Source organism: Uloborus diversus, chromosome 3 (assembly GCF_026930045.1).
Source record: "Uloborus diversus isolate 005 chromosome 3, Udiv.v.3.1, whole genome shotgun sequence".
Taxonomy (NCBI): Eukaryota; Metazoa; Arthropoda; class Arachnida; order Araneae; family Uloboridae; genus Uloborus; species Uloborus diversus.
The window spans coordinates 17,972,767-17,990,317 of NC_072733.1; the positions used below are offsets into that span (position 1 = coordinate 17,972,767).

The following is a 17,551-nucleotide window of genomic DNA, read 5'->3' on the forward strand; positions in this document are numbered from 1 at the left end:
ATGCATCACTAGATAGGAAAAATAATTTTCTTCAAGAATATGATTTGTTTGAAGTTCTAACGTAATTAACCGAATTTCTAGGAATTTACAAAGGAAGGTCACTTTTTCGACTTTTTTCAATTATTCAATCAATGTAAACTAAAATTCCTGCATCCAATATTCTAATAATGTTATGGCTCTGAAACTTTTTAAGGAAATAATATAAACACCTTACCTTCATTTACAGCGAAAACGGTGAAGTTATGTTGTTTCACTGATTTATAATAAATTTGTTTTCAATGAGTTGAAATAAAAATTTTCAATAATTTTCACTCGATCCGAATTGGATGCTACAGTTGGCTGCTTGCCAGTAATGCTTAGACAAGTGATAAGTAAACATGTTTGTTGCGAATGACTGTTTTCCTTTGATGTATAATTAAGTGCACTGTTCGAGGGGAAAAAAAGCGGTTAAAAAATCCTAGTATTCAGTACAAAACACTAATTTGAAACCAAAAAAATAATCAATTTTATTCTTTTCGTTTGGTTTCAATCATTAAAACCCTGAGTTAATCATGCACAAAAAGAATTGAAGACAAGGGTTTCGGGATTACAAAGAGCCTTTTTTCTATTGTAAAAAAAAAAAAAAAATGAATTAGGATGTTATAACTGTAAAAACACTCGAAAATGGATATTCAAAAGCTCTTTGTTTTTGAACTGTATATATTGTACTCGTACCTTGGGTCGATCCTTAGTTTTACATAGCGTGATGTGTCCGGCTAAAAATTGTACGAACAAAAACTTGGAACTAAAATTTAATAAAACTTCAATTTCACAATGAGTAGGTAAAATGTCTTAAATGTGGATAGCTCGCTAGCGTTAGGAGACAATTACAACTGTTTCCTAACGCTAGCGAGTGTGTGTGGGGGGGGGGGGACCTTTCCTCCTTATTATAAAAGCCCCCCTCTCCCGGCACATAATTTGCAGGAATGATCTAAAAAAATATAAATATTTATTTATTTTATCTAAAATCTATCTCAATTTTAATGAAGAGCAAATTTTCTTAGCGAGATCACAAAATAATTTTATTTATTAACTCAATGACGTACATGAGAAAATTGACGTAATTGAACGCAAACACATGTTTTAGGGGTGCAATGAATCTCTTTAGCGATGCATAAAGGTAAGCGTTTTTCGAAATTAATTGGATGATTCTCATTCCAAAGCTTACATCTTTATACATTGATGAAGCGATTTCTCGTAACCCTGAAACTCGTGTCTGAAATTTTATTGTTGTTTGTGCGCTCAAATATGTCGATGTTTTCATTCAGTAGTACTTATGATAACTTTTTACAAATTTATTAAATCTTTGTAGGTAAATTCAGTTTAAAATCATGACTTGTCACAAAACGATCGGATTATGCACTTTTTAAAAAAAATCATTTAAAAAAGGGCAGTTGTAGGCGGAATATTTTTTGCTGAAATTAGCACTAGAGACTTTGCCAAATACGATGCAACTTTCAAAACAACCCGACCAAGCCCGACACCCATTTAAAAAGCTTTCTCTAGTTATAAATTAAGGCGAAAAGACTTTAAAAATCTCACGTACCAACTTCTCTTTATTTTTTTTCACAAAAAGGAAATAAAAATATTTACTTTGATTTATAATTAGCACAAAGCCCTGGCATTTCTTTATCCCATAAAATTGGTTTGGTTCAATTCCATTCATTTATAAAACCACAAAAAAAATTACATTGAAACGTAATAATTAAGCTGAAACGTAACATAAAAGCGAAAATTCTTATAGAAATCTCATCTTTTACCGATGCTGTGAGCAATTGTATGTGACTCAAGTTTCCAAAACAGGTGCCGATCGATGCACCAGTTAGTCAACTATCATAGAACAAATTTGCATAAAAATCGGGTAAATTTTGGACTTTTGGCCAGGATTTTCAGTCAAATACTCCACTGTGCGGCGCAAAAAATAAATCCGCCAATGCACTGAATCAACCGCCAAGTTTGGGCTTGATACGCCAAGCAGTTTTCTAGAAATTGATATTTCTTTTTAACGCGATAATTACTGGTCATCCTGCATATGTATCTGTCATTATACGGACTAGACAGCGCGCTCATCACTTTTCATTCTACAAGTATATTTTTGAGCTATTCTGTTTTAACAAAGTTAGTAGTTTTAGCTCACTGTGTGTCTATTAAGCTCTATTTAAACGCTTTTGTTCTATTTTGTGCTCGTTTTCTGTACCTTTAACAATAATTTTCTGCATTTTAACGCACTTCTTGACAGCATATACTTCTACTTAACATTTTACCTGTCTAGATTTTTGTGTTTACTTTCTTAAATTTATTTATTAATTGATTTTTTTTTCACAACTAAAAGAAAAAGAGAACCTACTTTAAGCTTTTTTTAAGTTCAATTATCCACGAAATCGAATTTAGTCGATGAGTCCGAAAACCAGTAATCTCATGGGTTTTAACAAAGGACATGACTGGTTTTCAGACTCATCGATTCAATTATATTAAAGGGTCCCTCCCAAAAATTTAAGTTCGGGGCGTTCCTGGATGAACATATCCTATTATTGTAGACGCTTGTAACATACCCTCAAACTGTCTGTCACGATCGACAGCGCGCTTCTCCAAAAGTGGGGTGAGGGGGAGTAAAGCCCAGCGCCGCGCGAAGAAGCAACGCCTCCTATATCTGGTTCCTATATCTATATCAGTTTGTTTTTGTACGTATAACTGTAATTCTTTTCTTAAGGTACATTTCATACAAAAAATCCTTTCTTATAAAAAAGGTTCTAGAATAAATTTGAAAGAAAAAAAAGTAGAATGTTTACCATATGTTATGTTTTTAACTATTTTATGAATTTGATACTCAAACAAAGACAATATTTTAAGAACAGTAACTTTTATTTGGATAGAATAACACATAAAAAAGCATCTATTACCATTTTTGCTATGCATGAGGTCGAAAAAGAGCTAACGCTCTAATTATTTAGTTATTAAGAACTCACAATCAAAAACTAACATTCAGCACTAATACTTCTTAATACATACATTTGCAGAGGTGGTGTTCTACAATTTTTACAACACCCATGAGTTCTCTTTTTTTTTTCTTTTTAGAGCACCGTTTACTTTAACTGACCCTGCTTTCATTTGTTAAAAAGCATCGGTAATGAAGAAATTATTAAATAAATTGAAAAATGAAGGTATTTTTTTCTAAAGAAAAGGGGGAGGGTAATGAAAATGTTCATTTCACTTCATACCATAGCCAAAGAATCTCCATAGTCTGCAACTAATTAAAAACAAAACTCTTTACGTTTTCACAATAATCTGAGATGTACATCACAGCGTCGCACTGTTTCTATTTCCTGGGTTGTAATTTAAATAGTAAAATAATTAAGGAAAACATAAACTTTTTTCAAAGAAGCATAGTTTCCTTTGCAGCCATAAACTGCACGTTTCTTAAGCATTTTTATTCACTCAAAATAATCAAATACCAACTATCAACAGAACTATCATCATACACGAGCTCTGAACTTGGCATAGCCAGCGTATTTCCCTTCCTCTCGCATGGCTTCATGGTAACCACGTGACCTTCTCTAACTCACCCCCGTAAGCAGGCTTCCAGCAGCTCTCGGTCCCGTAGACACAGGAGGTTGTGATTTTCTTCTCGCGGTTTGCGAGAAGGGCTTAAGGGCAGTTCACTTATCGGCCACCCGTCCCGTCCATCCCGTTTTTTGACGTAACGGACTGCCGACGAAAACAGAATAGCATTCACATACGGTCGTCGCACATCAATCACGTGGCTGAACTCGCTCACCAGAGAAAAGAGCCCGCAGCTTGGCAGGAACCAATGAAATGCTGTCCTACTTTTGACGGCCGTCAGATATCAAATTTCTTCTGATCGAAACCAGTTCCGTCCAAGATGGCTTGTTGTCATGGCAACCAGCAAAGAAAACCTGTTTCTGGAGGAAAATAACGCGATGGACGAAACGGACGGCCGATATGTGAACAGGCCCTTAGCTGGCCTTGTCGGCCAGGTTACTATCCATAATTTCATATTTCATCATCATATTGTAAATAGAACTGTATAAATAAAGCTATGCTTTGCTAACTCTGCTAGATTGCCTCCACACACCAACATCACAAATAATTACAACAACCTTTTTACAAAAAAGTGGACAAAATAACAACCCTGATTCTTTATTATTTTGGTTAAGTACCACTTTCAAAACCTGTACTGATACATTTTGAAAGTGGTACATTTTGTAAGTTTTCGTTTCAGGGATATATGAATAAAGACAAGAAAAGGAAGCCAGTGTCAATATGTCCTCTTTTTAAGCTATTTCAAATGAATCCTAATACATGCTTGAAAGATCTGTCATTGAAGCGGAAGACATTAAGGCACAAGAATGGAGATCCAAAATATGGTGAGTTTGATATCTAAAACGCTGTACACACACAAATGAATTCACACTTTTTTTGAACATTTTTAACCCCGCCCCCTCCTTTCCCTTGTCTCGAACTGTCGCAATTCCACTAACTCCCCACCCCTCCGTCAAAGCCATATAATGAAATGAGATCCACGATTATTACAGTTTGTTTTGAATATATATACACTTAATAATTATATTGACAAAATTTTCTAAGAAAATCTGCAAATTGTAAAATTTACACTAACTGCCGTTACATAAATAAACTTTTTAAACGATACCTTGAGGTTACAATGGAAACACATGAAGTCATTGGCTGATTCTTGACTTTTCTGGGACACAAAACTGAAATGTCTGGGGGACACTAAGTCATGTCTGTGTGTATATCTTGTTAAGTACTCTAGCCTCGTAGGTGAAAGAAACTAATGAAAAAAGTAATAATAAATTTGAACTTTGACATCTTGAATTCAAATTATGTTTTTCGCAATCACGAGTGTGTGTGGGGGGGGGGATGTTTGTTTGCGTGTGGGGGTATGTGTATGTGTGTGTAGGCATGTGTGTTTGCGTGTGTGGGGGGTATGTGTATGTGTGGATAGTTGGGTGTATGTGTAGGTGTGTATATGTGTAGGTGTCTGTATGTGTTTATGTGTATTGGTGTATGTGTGTTGGTGTGTGTGTGTGTGTAGGTGTATGTGTAAGTGTAGGCAAGTAAGTGACGCAACCTGGAGACGGTTTTCGCTAGAGGAGCAGCATCGTGAGGCGGCCGGCCGACGATGGTGCTGCGGAGGGAGGCGGGGGAAAATAAAATCATAGGACATCAAAACTGTCAAGTGACAACAATAAGCGATCGTGATTGCTCAAAAAAAAGAGTTTGTGTGCTTCACTTGCAACTCCACGAAACGATATTTTGAAAATAGCATTTCACAATAAGAAGAATACATATTTTTACCTAAAAACTGCTCTTTGGATTTAAGTATGAAATTGAGCTGCGTGAGTTTCTGGGGAAACTTGCACATAAGTCATAATGAGACTATATAACTCACCTACTTATATGCACAGTATGTATTGTATACACAGACATTGCTAGAGTTTCTCTTCAAGACCTGAAAGTACTCCTTGAAATTTTTGACGAGTGATATTCATTTTGAGGGCGTGAAAAAGGCAAAAACAGTAAAAACATGAATAGTGATTTATTTTATAACAACAAAACAGACTTTCTAAGGATAGGATAGAAGATGGCAGGAAAAGAAAGAAGTCTTTTACGTTGGCTCTTTAAACTTTAAAATTTTTGACATTCTGAATTTGAAAGAAAAATTTAAAAAGTGCAAATGTAACTGCCAAAAAATAATAATAATAATAAATAAAATTAATTTGAATTTTGACATCTGGAATTCAAATTATGTTTTTCGCATGCACGTGTGTGTGTGTGTCTGTGTGCAGGCATGAGTGTGTGAGCATGTGTGTGTGTGTATTTGTGCGTGTGTAGGTGTGTGTATGCGCATGTGTGTAGGATATGGACGCAACCTGGAGAGGGATTTCGCTAGAGGAGCAGCATCGTGAGGCCGGTCGACGGCGGTGCTGCAGAGGGAGGTGGAAAAAGGAACCGGACATCAAGGACGGTCAAATGAAAACAATTAGCAATCGTGATTGCTCAAAAAAAAAAAAAAAAATGCAACTGCCCTCCCCTCCCCCTCATTTTTTACGATGCTAAATTTTTATTCAAAATACAAAGCGTGAAAATTTGCTTGACTAAATTTTAGAGGGGAAATTTTACCCCTAAAAATACGGTTGTGTGAAATACGGTTGTACAGGCGTTAAAAATCTATCTATACACATAAACAGTGTCCCTGACACCCTGTATATATATATATAAATATATATATATATATATACATATATATACACACACACACACACACACATATATATATATATATATATATATATATATATATATATATATATATATATATATATATATATATACATATATATATATATATAGAGAGAGAGAGAGAGAGAGTACACACTTGGAGGGGAAGTAGCTAACACTATGACATGTAAGAAATATGTATGGAATCAAATTGGCCGCAAACGCACTGCTGCAGCAGTACAAGCACACGAAGCCCAGAAACAGACGGATGCGAGACAGGTTACAAATTTTTTCAGAAAAACTATTTCACACAACATTTTAGTTTTTAAGAAAGGATTTAAGTTATTGTTAAAATTTCTGGCCTGCAGCTGTATCGTATGCGTCGCTCGTCGCTATGACAACGCACCAGCCATCCGTCGCAATGACGAGTCATTTTCACAAGCTATCATAGATTGCTGCATTGTCGTAGTGACTCATGTCTTATAGCTACAGGCCGCAAATTTTAACAACAGCTTTAAACCTTTCTTAAAAACCAAAAAGTTGGGTGAAATCGTCTAAGTGTGATAAATTTGTAACCTGTTTCGTATTTGTCAAATTCTGGCGTGTGCATGTATAGTCAGGGGCGTCACAAATGACTTTTACGGGCTCCCCTCCATACTGTTTACCCTACGTTTCTACATGTATACATACGGTTGACTAAATATTTGAATCGTATTTCTGATTTTTCATGCCAGAAGTTTGTTTTCAGATTCGTTAAAAATATTTGTGTGTGTATGCATTATGAGAGTTGTTTTTTATTTTGCTTTCTAGCTGATGTGCCCATTTGTCCCCTTGAAATAGCTCCAGTGAGTAGTAGTGGCCCTCGACAGATCCAGCTAGTGTCATCGAAGCAAAATCTACGAAATCGAAAAGTAATTTTTCTGTCATTAGTTAAAACTTACTTAAACAATTTTAAATGAACATTTCTCAAAAAATATTTTAATTATCTGAAAAATATATAATTAAATTTCATAGAATCGAACTTATGTTTGTTTTATGAAATTTTTATCTACTTCTTAGGAAAAGTTTGTTTCAGAAACGTTTGCACATAAACATCTAAATAAATAAAACAAAGAATATATGTATGTGTGTTAGGGCTGGCGATATACTAATATACCGTCATATATCGATATATGTCTACTACTGCGATAACGATATTTAGATTTCTATCCGTCCGCGATATATCGTTTGAAAAGAAAATACGGAACTTAATTACTAGGAAATTAAAATACTGACTTAAAAATACACAATCTTTCATAGCTCTGTGTGATAGGTGAGTGTTTGAAATTTCAAGATATTTTCTGCATTCTTCAAAAAGTTATTTAATTTTTAATTATAGTAAAAGGGAAAAATTCACAAGGCCGCCGAAGGTAAATGTGGGCCACTGTGTCAGTTTGGTCTCTTGATCCCGTCCCCCTATAAAGTTTTCAAAATTTATACTACTACCATTCAGAGCGGGGTCCTTCCAAGGATCCCCGCTCTCTTTCTGACAAAGCTGACATGGCCTCTAGTGGGCCCATAAAAGTGAACGTGTATTGGTTAAGAAAGCATCCTAATGCAACAATTAAAAATCAACCAATTAAGGTATTGACACGATTCATAGTTCAAATTAAACATAAACCATTGATATTGCGCTGAATAAAATGTTTAAGAAAAATACTGAGCAGAATTATTTTAATTTTAAAAAAAATGGAATACGAAAAAATCCTAATAAGAATACTGATGTCGCACTTTATCTCACTAAAGGGAGCGCAACTCATCTTTTTCAGTTCTGAACGAATATAACTTTAATTAAGAGATTAAGAGGAAAAATATTGACGCTCGTCATAACACACAGTACCATTGAAACGATCTGACGAAATCTCGCTTCGCTGGCAACCCCGAGTAGAACGAAACTAAAACTTCCTAATAGGCATTTATGTAAGTTCTACGCATTAACGGATTTGAATTCGTAATTATTATAGCAAAGCGAATCCGAGCATACTTACGGTTTTGTGTTACTTCGGTAATTCATTGCAGCTCTTATGTTTGGTATTTTTCGACTTCAGTTTAAGAGTCGACATCAAATACCGGAATTGAAAAAGTGAAGAAATTTTCGTATTCGTTTTTCGGTTAAATTGCTTGTGAAATAATGACATTGATGAGATAATTGATTTACCTAATAATATGGATTTTGGATTGGATCTGCTGAAGAAAAATTAATTGCATTTTAAAAATCAATATTAAAATATGTGTGTATCGTTAAAAAACAAGTTTTAAATATATTATATATTTTAATTTACCAAATAACGATTTTATTAATACAAATTCACATTTTACGTCAGAGTTTTGCCAAATAGGCAGAGATCTTTGATGCTCAAGAATTCACAATGGGCAGTTTTCATTCGCAACCGGAACTCCCTCCCCTCCCACCGGGGGTTTCCTTTTACGAATCCACAGTTTCCGTCGGATCTTTGCCAGGGCCAAATTTGGCACAGCGGTTCTTTGATGCTTAGGAATTTTCATAGGGAGTTTTTTCGCCTACCCATGAGGGAGGGGGTGGGGTGCGAAAACTTCCCACGGAGGTTTTCCTTATGTAAATCCAGTTTACGTCGGATTTTTGCAAAACTTTGCATAGAGGTCCCTTGATACTCAAGAATTCACATATAGGGCAATTTTCGTTCGCAATCGGACCTCTCCCCTCCTCCCGGGGGTTTCCTTTTACGAATCCGCAGTTTTCGTCGAATCTTTTCCAAATTTGGATCAGCGATTCTTTGATGCTTAGGAATTTTCATAGAAAGTTTTTCGCCTACCGATGAGGGAGGGGGCGGAAAAAACACCCCACGGAGGTTTTCCTTATGCAAATCCAGTTTACATCGGATTTTTACAAAAATTTTGCAGACAGGTTCTTTGAAGCTCAAGAATTCACTTAGGGTAGTTTTCGTTCGCAATAGGGGCCACCCTTTCTCCCACAGGGGATTTCTTTATACAAATCCACAGTTTTCGTCGAATCTTTGCCAAATTTGGCACAGTGGTTCTTTGATGGTCAGGAATTGTCATAGGGGTTTTCGCCTACCTATGAGGAAAGGAGGGCAATTTTTTTGTTTACTAAGTCTACTATTTGGGGTCTCCGTGGCCGAGTTGTCTAAGCGATTGCACTTGAGGCGGTGGGTCAAGACGCAATTGCTCCGGATGTACTTTCTCCTCTTTCTGATGTAAATTCTTTCATGTGTTCTTTACATGTAATCTGTACTGTAATAAAAAAATATTATGCGTAACATAGGCATGACACTCAGATTGTTGTCCTTATCAAAATAAACCCGTGCAATAAGCACCAAAGGAAATAAAGTCTACTAACTCGATTTTCATCTCTAACATGTTGCATTTGTTTTTACCTTGATTCAAGGGACTGAGTTTCGTGACATGTACTTTCTTGACAGGCTTTTTTAGTTTTGCGAGAATGATTTGATTGATAACCTTTCCGATTTCGCATCATCATGAGCTATACAAGCTGTTTATATAGCTGTGCTGTGGTTGACTTAAGTTCGCGCATTTTTGCCGAAGGTCAAGCACATGTAGCTTTAAGCCGAGTTAGGTCCCTAGAGGGAGTAATTATCAGTAGTTTAGACCACCGCAAGTTACTTAATAAACCTCACGATACAAACAAACTCTCTCATTGTAATGACAAGATTGCGAAATGTACCGTCTTATGATCATAATAACTAAATCAATGAAAATGAACTGAAAAGTGTCAAATAAAAAATTATTAAATAAAAACAAAAAACCCGACTGCGTAAAAACCAAAAAAACTAAAAAGAAAAATGTATAAGCCCAGTAGTTTAGAATGTTATTAAGTACTACTGAATAACTACCCGTTGAAATAGTTTTATAACCGTATACACAGATAAGATAAATCATAAATTCAAAAGCAGAATGGAATAATCAACAGTCGGGGCTCATTCAAATTTTACGGGGTTCCTTGAATCAGAAAAGAATGGGCCTCGACTGTTGATAATTCTATTCTGCTTTTGAATTTATGATTTGTCTTATCTGTACGGTTATGAAACTATTTCAACAGTGTAGTTATTCAGTAGTACTTAACATTCTAAACTACTGGGCTTATACATTTTCCTTTTTAGTTTTTTTGGTTTTTACGCAGTGGGGTTTTTTGTTTTTATTTAATAATTTTTGTTTCTGGCGCCGTCGTGCCCCGCACGACCTCGCATATGGGAACGATGCGGGCCTGCTTGCCGACTTCAGCTGTTTGATATGCCAACAAAATAAACGCAACTCTAACTTCTCAATCTTCATATTATACAGTGGTGGACATAATTATAAGACACCTATCTAATTTGACAAATAGTAAAAGAAACGATTCAGAGCTGAAAAATATTTTCTCAAAAACATCAATTTATTCTGTTATCACAGTTCATTATTTTATAATAATAATCTTTCCATACAATTTAATGAAAAAATATAAAAACATAGTGGACAGAATTATAGGATATAAACTTTTTCCCAAATACAGTGGTCATCATAATTAGCAGACACTAATGTTCTAAAAGAAAATCATCTAGCATGGTTATTCGATATTTGCTGAAATCGCCATTGCTTTTTATAACATGAAAGATACGATTCGACATCGAATCTATCAATAGTAACAAAATACAGCAAGACAATTCTTCCTAAGAACATTTAATAGCATTATTTAGGTCTTCGACACATATAATCTGCCTCCCATATCAATAAACCGCACCATCTAAGACCCCGAAATAAGTTTTCGATAGGATTTAAGTCTGGGGAGCGAGACGGCCACGGGAGAACATTGGTACTTTGCTCTGAAAGCCACTTTTTTCGTTTCATGTGATGGATGAATCGGCGCGTTATCGTGCTGGAAAGTGTAGTTTTCGCCACAAAAATGATTCTTATACTTTTAGGAAGTTATATTCTTGAATGCATAAAAACAATATCCGTTTTCTCTTGAGCCGAAAAACCTGCCCAAACCATTACTGAGCCTCTACCCATTTGGTGGTTCCCGTAAATCATGCCAGTAATATTGAAACCCGTCAAGACCATCCAGGTTAAACGTTTTCTCATCAGAAAACAATACAGAGTACCATTTGAAGGTCCAGTCCATACTTTGTTTAGCGAAGTTTAGACGGTTCATTTTGTGCCGGTTTCGAAGGGGTGGTTTTTTCTTCAATTTTTTATATTTTACATGGAAAGCCTTATGCAACACCCTGCGAATTTGTTCTCCTTGATCAATTCAGTTTCAAAGCATTTTTAATGCCTGTAGTGGTCATTTTATTCAGTGTAGCGAGCGAAAGCACATCTGTCTCTCGAGGGAACCAAGGATGACGTCCATATCTTTTAATCATCGATCCATTAATTCCTCTTTTCAAAACATTTCTAGTAGCACATCTAGAGCGTTTAATAACTTTTGAGGCATTAATAATTGAAGCACCCGTTCCATTTAATCTCCAAATTTCACTTTCTTTCAATTCTGTACCTCGTGGCATGTTTGTAAACGTGTGAAGTCGGTTATCGCCAGCTTTAATTATTTGCTGACGTCATAACAGCACATTAACAGCATATTGAACATTATTTTCGAAAAAAAGCAGGTGCTTTAATTAAAATACTAGGATGTCTTGTAATTTTGTCCATGGTATTTTTAATTTTTTTAAATATTAAACCCTATAAAAGTATAATTTCTGTGAAACAATTACCGGTGATAAAAAAATAAATTTACGTTTTTGACGTTTTGATAAAACATTTTTAGGCTCTGACTCTTTTCTTTCACTCTTTGTCAAATTAGATAGGTGTCTTATAATTATGTCCATCACTGTAGCTCTTTATAAGAGATTAAGTAATCACTGATTATGCTTTATCTATGCAATGCAAGCCAGTGCTGATCTCTGCTTACAGGAATTATGACTAGACATTCTCCCAACATATTCAATGCATGGCAGAAGTCTCTTCAGGTCAGCATTCACATAATTCTCACGGGATGCTCTTACCCCATGAACGCACTTACCCGAACTCACCCTACCTTTTTTTTAATATTTTACAGGTTTTTTAAAAAGCGAAGGAGTATCCTGGATTTTACAGTGGAAATATAATCAAGAAGAAAAAACATTTTTGCTTGAAAATGTTATAAAATATTTTATTTTTGATTCCTAAATGTCTTGAGAACCATTCATTTCGAAATTACCATCTTTTTTTTGGCTGTATTTTATTTTTTATAGTTTTTTATGAAGTTTCTGTAAAATATTTATTTTATTCATATTTTTTCTGAAGAGTTTGTTGTTTAGATTTTATCGATTTTAATAAATTGTTAAATATGCATTGACGTTTTTCCCTCTTGTTTTATACGATTAAAATTGATTGTATATTACGCCAAAAAAAGAAAAATGAATGACTGAATAAATCAATCAATGAATGAATAGAGGCATGAATGAATGAATGAAGGAATTTATAAAATTAATATAAAAAGTGAAAGTGAAGCTGAAAATTGCAAAAATGGAATTAAAGGTATCAAATATGGTAATCAGTAACTAAGTAGAATAACTATAGTAACTAAGTAGTTTCTATCTGGGATTTATTTGTGCGCTAATTCAATTAGAACCATTTAAAAGTTAACGGTTTCCCAAACTAATTTATATTTCACAAGAATACCTGTCACGTAATGCGTGATAAAAGTCGTATGTCTCTATACTTAACATGAAGATAAAAAATATACTATTATAGCAAAGATAGTGATTGATTTTCATGTTTGCTTCAGAAAAGCCTTTATTCAAAATTTTTATTATTATTACTGTTTAATGGCAACCACTTTTTTCAACAATGAATTTTATATTTAATCATTTAATAGGGAATTCATATGAAATTTGCTGTTTTTTACCCATAACCTCTTTCTATTAAAAGAATATGGTCGAGCAAAAGTATGGAACTTAAGTTAAATTAAAATCAAGAGGCAGCGCCATGAAAACTAATTATCCCAATACCATGAAAATTAAATATCCTTCAAAACTAAGCCAAAATCGCAGCCAGGAAAATGCACCGTTCATAGCTGAACCTCATGATTTGGGATGTATCGTTAGTCTCCGCCTGCTGACGTGAGGTTTCTATTTGCCTAGAGCTGTAAGAGCCACTACGTATAAAATTTGAAGATCCTGGATTTCTACAGGACCTCCCCTTCAAACCCCTTTTCAAACAGAAAAATAACTTTTTAAATGGGTTGAGGCGTCTTCGTTTAATCGGTGAACATACATCAAAAGTCTCAAATGCATATCCAGGTCAACATGGAAGGGGGAGGGGGGAAGCAGGCCCTGGGGAGCCTCGACGGAAGATCGTAGTGACCTCCTAAAATTTTCCTTATCCGGCAAATCTTTCTGACGATTAGGCAAAGATATCATCATTCGGCAAAAGTTGAAGTTCCATTCAGCAAATTGAGAGTTTCCGCCCTCCCAAAAATTTAAATTCGGGTTCCCCTGGGCAGGCCCATCATTTGGGCAATTAGGGGACTGGTCTATTGCCTCCCCCTCCCTCCAAGATTTTGGAAGCAATTTAATTCTAAAATGAAAGTGGTATTAACCCAACTAAATATCATTAACTTTCTCTTTTCAAATTTCAATGGACTCCCAAAGATACTATATATGTTACTATAAATTGGTAATTGTATATAATTACAGGTAATTATACACAATCACCAATAAACTTGGTAAATGAGATCAATTATTCAATATTTATCACATTTACTGGTTTATTTATACAATCCCCGACTCGTGATGGGGAATGTAATAAATTTGAATATTTTTGTCAGTAACGAGGGTTTAATTCTAAAAAAATAGTACTTTCAACACTAAAACTTACTTTTACAATTAAAACAAGGTTTGATCTTTATTAAATCTTACGGAAATATTTCAATCATTTTTTTTAATTGGTTCCGCTTTACTTTACTTTAATTAAGTATCTTAGAATAAACAAATTAGATGATATTATAAATAATGTAATTGGTAGCGTCACTACGGAAGGGAAGGGTGAGAGTGGTCAACCCCAGATTACACCATTCTGGGGAGGGGGGGGGAGGGGAGGAAACTCAAAATAGTCACAGTTTATAAAAAATACAAATATTGCAATTCTGTAAAAATTCCCAATCTTAAATTGCTTAGTCTTTTGAATTTTAAACGAAATGGATTACAGTATTGCGCGGGGTAATTTTATAAAATGCATTCAAAATTTATATTTGTCTTTCAGGGGCGGATTTACAGTCTATTCAAGGGGGTGGCGGTTAAAAACCGTTAAAACCATTCCTCCCCCAAACCGGTCATTCACGGAGGTAGGGAGTCAATTGCCACCCCCCCCCCCTTTATACTGTGTTTTAAATACTAATCGCCCCTCATCGTCCCCTTGAAGTGTCAAATCTCCCCTTTGGCGGCTATCAGGCTATCACCCCCAGGATTGGAAACTACTGTTCGGAGACATAGCAATGTATTATCATACCAGTATATAGTCCATGGAAGAAAAAGGTTGGAAGACACATATAGAAATATAAAAATCACTATAGTTCAAAAAAGGGGGTAGGGGCGAGCTTAGGTTGAAATTAAAAAGTGAGTAACGCTGTCCATCCTCGACTACACTAACTGTCTAAAACTAATTTAAAGCAATTTGTGGAATGTATTTGATTGAAATTAGTAGCGAGTGCTAGTAATCCCTTCAATTCTATATTATTAGGTTTAGAAAATGACAGTCACGGAGGGGGCGGTCGCCCCACCGCCCCCCTAGTAAATCCGCCACTGTTGTCTTTCAATGTGAATTTTCGTTTTACCACAAAAATTGAAATTTATTTCTGACAAGTGCATCATGAGTTTCATGTTTGCATAAACAATAAAAAAAAAAAAGGCGAGAGCGGGGGGGGGGGGGGGTGCACTACAAATTACCTCTCCAGGTGACATAATGGCAACTAAAACTGGTAAACATGATCAAATATTGAATGTTCATCAAATTTAATGGGTTTTCTTTTTTCTGCAATCGCCGACTCATAATTGTGAATATGTTATAAGTTCGGATAATTTTCCGAATAAGGTCTTAATTCCAAAAATAGGAATATATTTTTTTTAATCACTGAAAATGCGTAGTTAAGAATTAGAAAAACGTCGTTAAAACTTTCAGTAATATCTTAAAATAAATAAATAAAAGTTCCGCTCTCTTACTTCATTTTCATTAAATGTTTTATGAAACACACTTTATACACTTAATATATATTGTGAAATATATTGGAAAATATAAGCTGCTTAGGCGTTACTTTTGTACTTTCTTTAGAGCTCGTTTGACATTCTGTTTCTGCCATCATGGCCTACTGAAAAATGTGCCTCGTGAATTACGGTAAACATTTCTTCAAAGTACACATAAAGTCTAACATTGTAGCTGCCTTATTTACCGAATAGATTAGTTTTCAACATGGGCAGAACTTTATTACTTCATATCTCTTAAGTCGGGGATAAACTTTCGATTTTTTCCACTACTTTTGTTTTTACTATTAATCACCTTTGTTAACAAGTCGTCACATTTTTCTTTTGCCCACAAACAGCTGTTAACTTTTTTCGTGTTCATAACATTAATTAATTTGAAATTGAAACGCTGAAGCATATCAACTATTATTAGAAACTCTATTAATGCGAGAAAGCAAACATCGGGTAAAAAGGTCTTGCCATCTCGACATTATAGAAATACAGTAGAATCTCATTAATCCGGACAAAGAGGGGATCCAAGTTAAACGAATTAATAAAAGTACGGTTTAAACAAAATAACCAAAAATTGAGTCAAGGTGCATAAACTACTATACGCAGTAAAAATTGTATTTTGAATTCAAGAGAATAAAACATAAAATTGAAGTGAAAGTCTTAAAAATGCATGACAAAATTTAAAAATACAGCCTACAAAGATACATAATTACGTTAAATCAAATTTTATTTCTACAGTGTACATCTAAATGGCTGTATGGATTGATCGAAATCCAGTTTAATGGCGTTTGGATTAGTAAGCGGTTACTGCTTTGAATTAAAATTAAAATCCTACTAACCAGGGATTGGAAATTATATTGCCCGACATTCCCCGGGCATGTAAAAATTCTGATCGGGCATTAATTTTTTACCCTTACATGCCCGGCTGGGCATGTAATTATAATTTTTTAATTAAGTATTAGAACTTTAATGATGACTTATATGTACTATTTATTTAAAAACCTTTTTTTATGGTTTATATTGAAACAGTTCTTTATTCAGATATAAAGCTGTAAAATTAATTTTTTGTCTGATTAATGCTATACGAGAAATTCAAATATTTTTATCATTATACAATAAAAAAAACTGGGCAAGTAAAAATTTTATTCAGGCATGTATTATTAGGCATGTTATGTTATTTACTTATGTTATTTAGGCAAACATGCCCAGCAAGACATGTAAAACTTTTAAGGTTTTTCTAGTCCTGCTACTAACATTGTCACTAAATATTCAGACGCAGACAAGTGCATGCGACATAGAACCCTCGTCGCGTAGTAGAGATACTGTCTCATAGAAAAAGCCAAGTAGCTGCACAAACTGAACAAATTTTGGCTAAGTATGGACTTTATTACATTTCCATGACGAGTCAAGGATTATATAAATTATCCGGTAAATATGATAAATGTGGTTAAACATTCAATAATTTATCACATTTACCGATTTCAGTGGGGATTGTGAATAATTACCTGGGATTGTACAAAATCACCGGATTTATCACATTTGCCGTCACATGTACACTTTCAAACTCGGTGAACTCTCTTCTGCAACCGAACCCATTGATAAATTTATAAATTGAGGCAAAAAACTTTTTGGAAGACTTTCCCTTGAAAAAAAAAAAAAATTATCAACACATGCTATGATAAAAATGAGAGACTGCGTCGGCCGGGAGTCGAACCCGGGTCAACTGCTTGGAAGGCAGCTATGCTAACCGTTATACCACCGACGCTCAGAGATTAACAGATTTTACTTTATAAAAAACCAAACTTCCAGCTAGATGTGACAAGTTGATTGATTAGTAGATAAAATGTAAATCCAAAAAAAAAAAGAAGAATGCATAGAAAAAAGTAGAACAAGAATACTATGAGTATTAGTTTCAGCAGTTGATATATTCCTTATCAGATCGCAATTCTTACGATTTGTTAAACATTCCTGCTTTCTTAGCTTATAGCACG

At 34.7% G+C, this 17,551-nt stretch overlaps 1 non-coding gene across 1 annotated transcript; it reads right to left on the bottom strand.

The window, feature by feature from the left end:
- Positions 1-17,253: 17,253 nt before the first annotated feature.
- Trnag-ucc (transfer RNA glycine (anticodon UCC)) lies at positions 17,254-17,325 on the bottom strand. Its single transcript has one exon. It is a non-coding gene; the product is annotated as a tRNA-Gly (tRNA).
- Between the last annotated feature and the right edge of the window lie 226 nt (positions 17,326-17,551).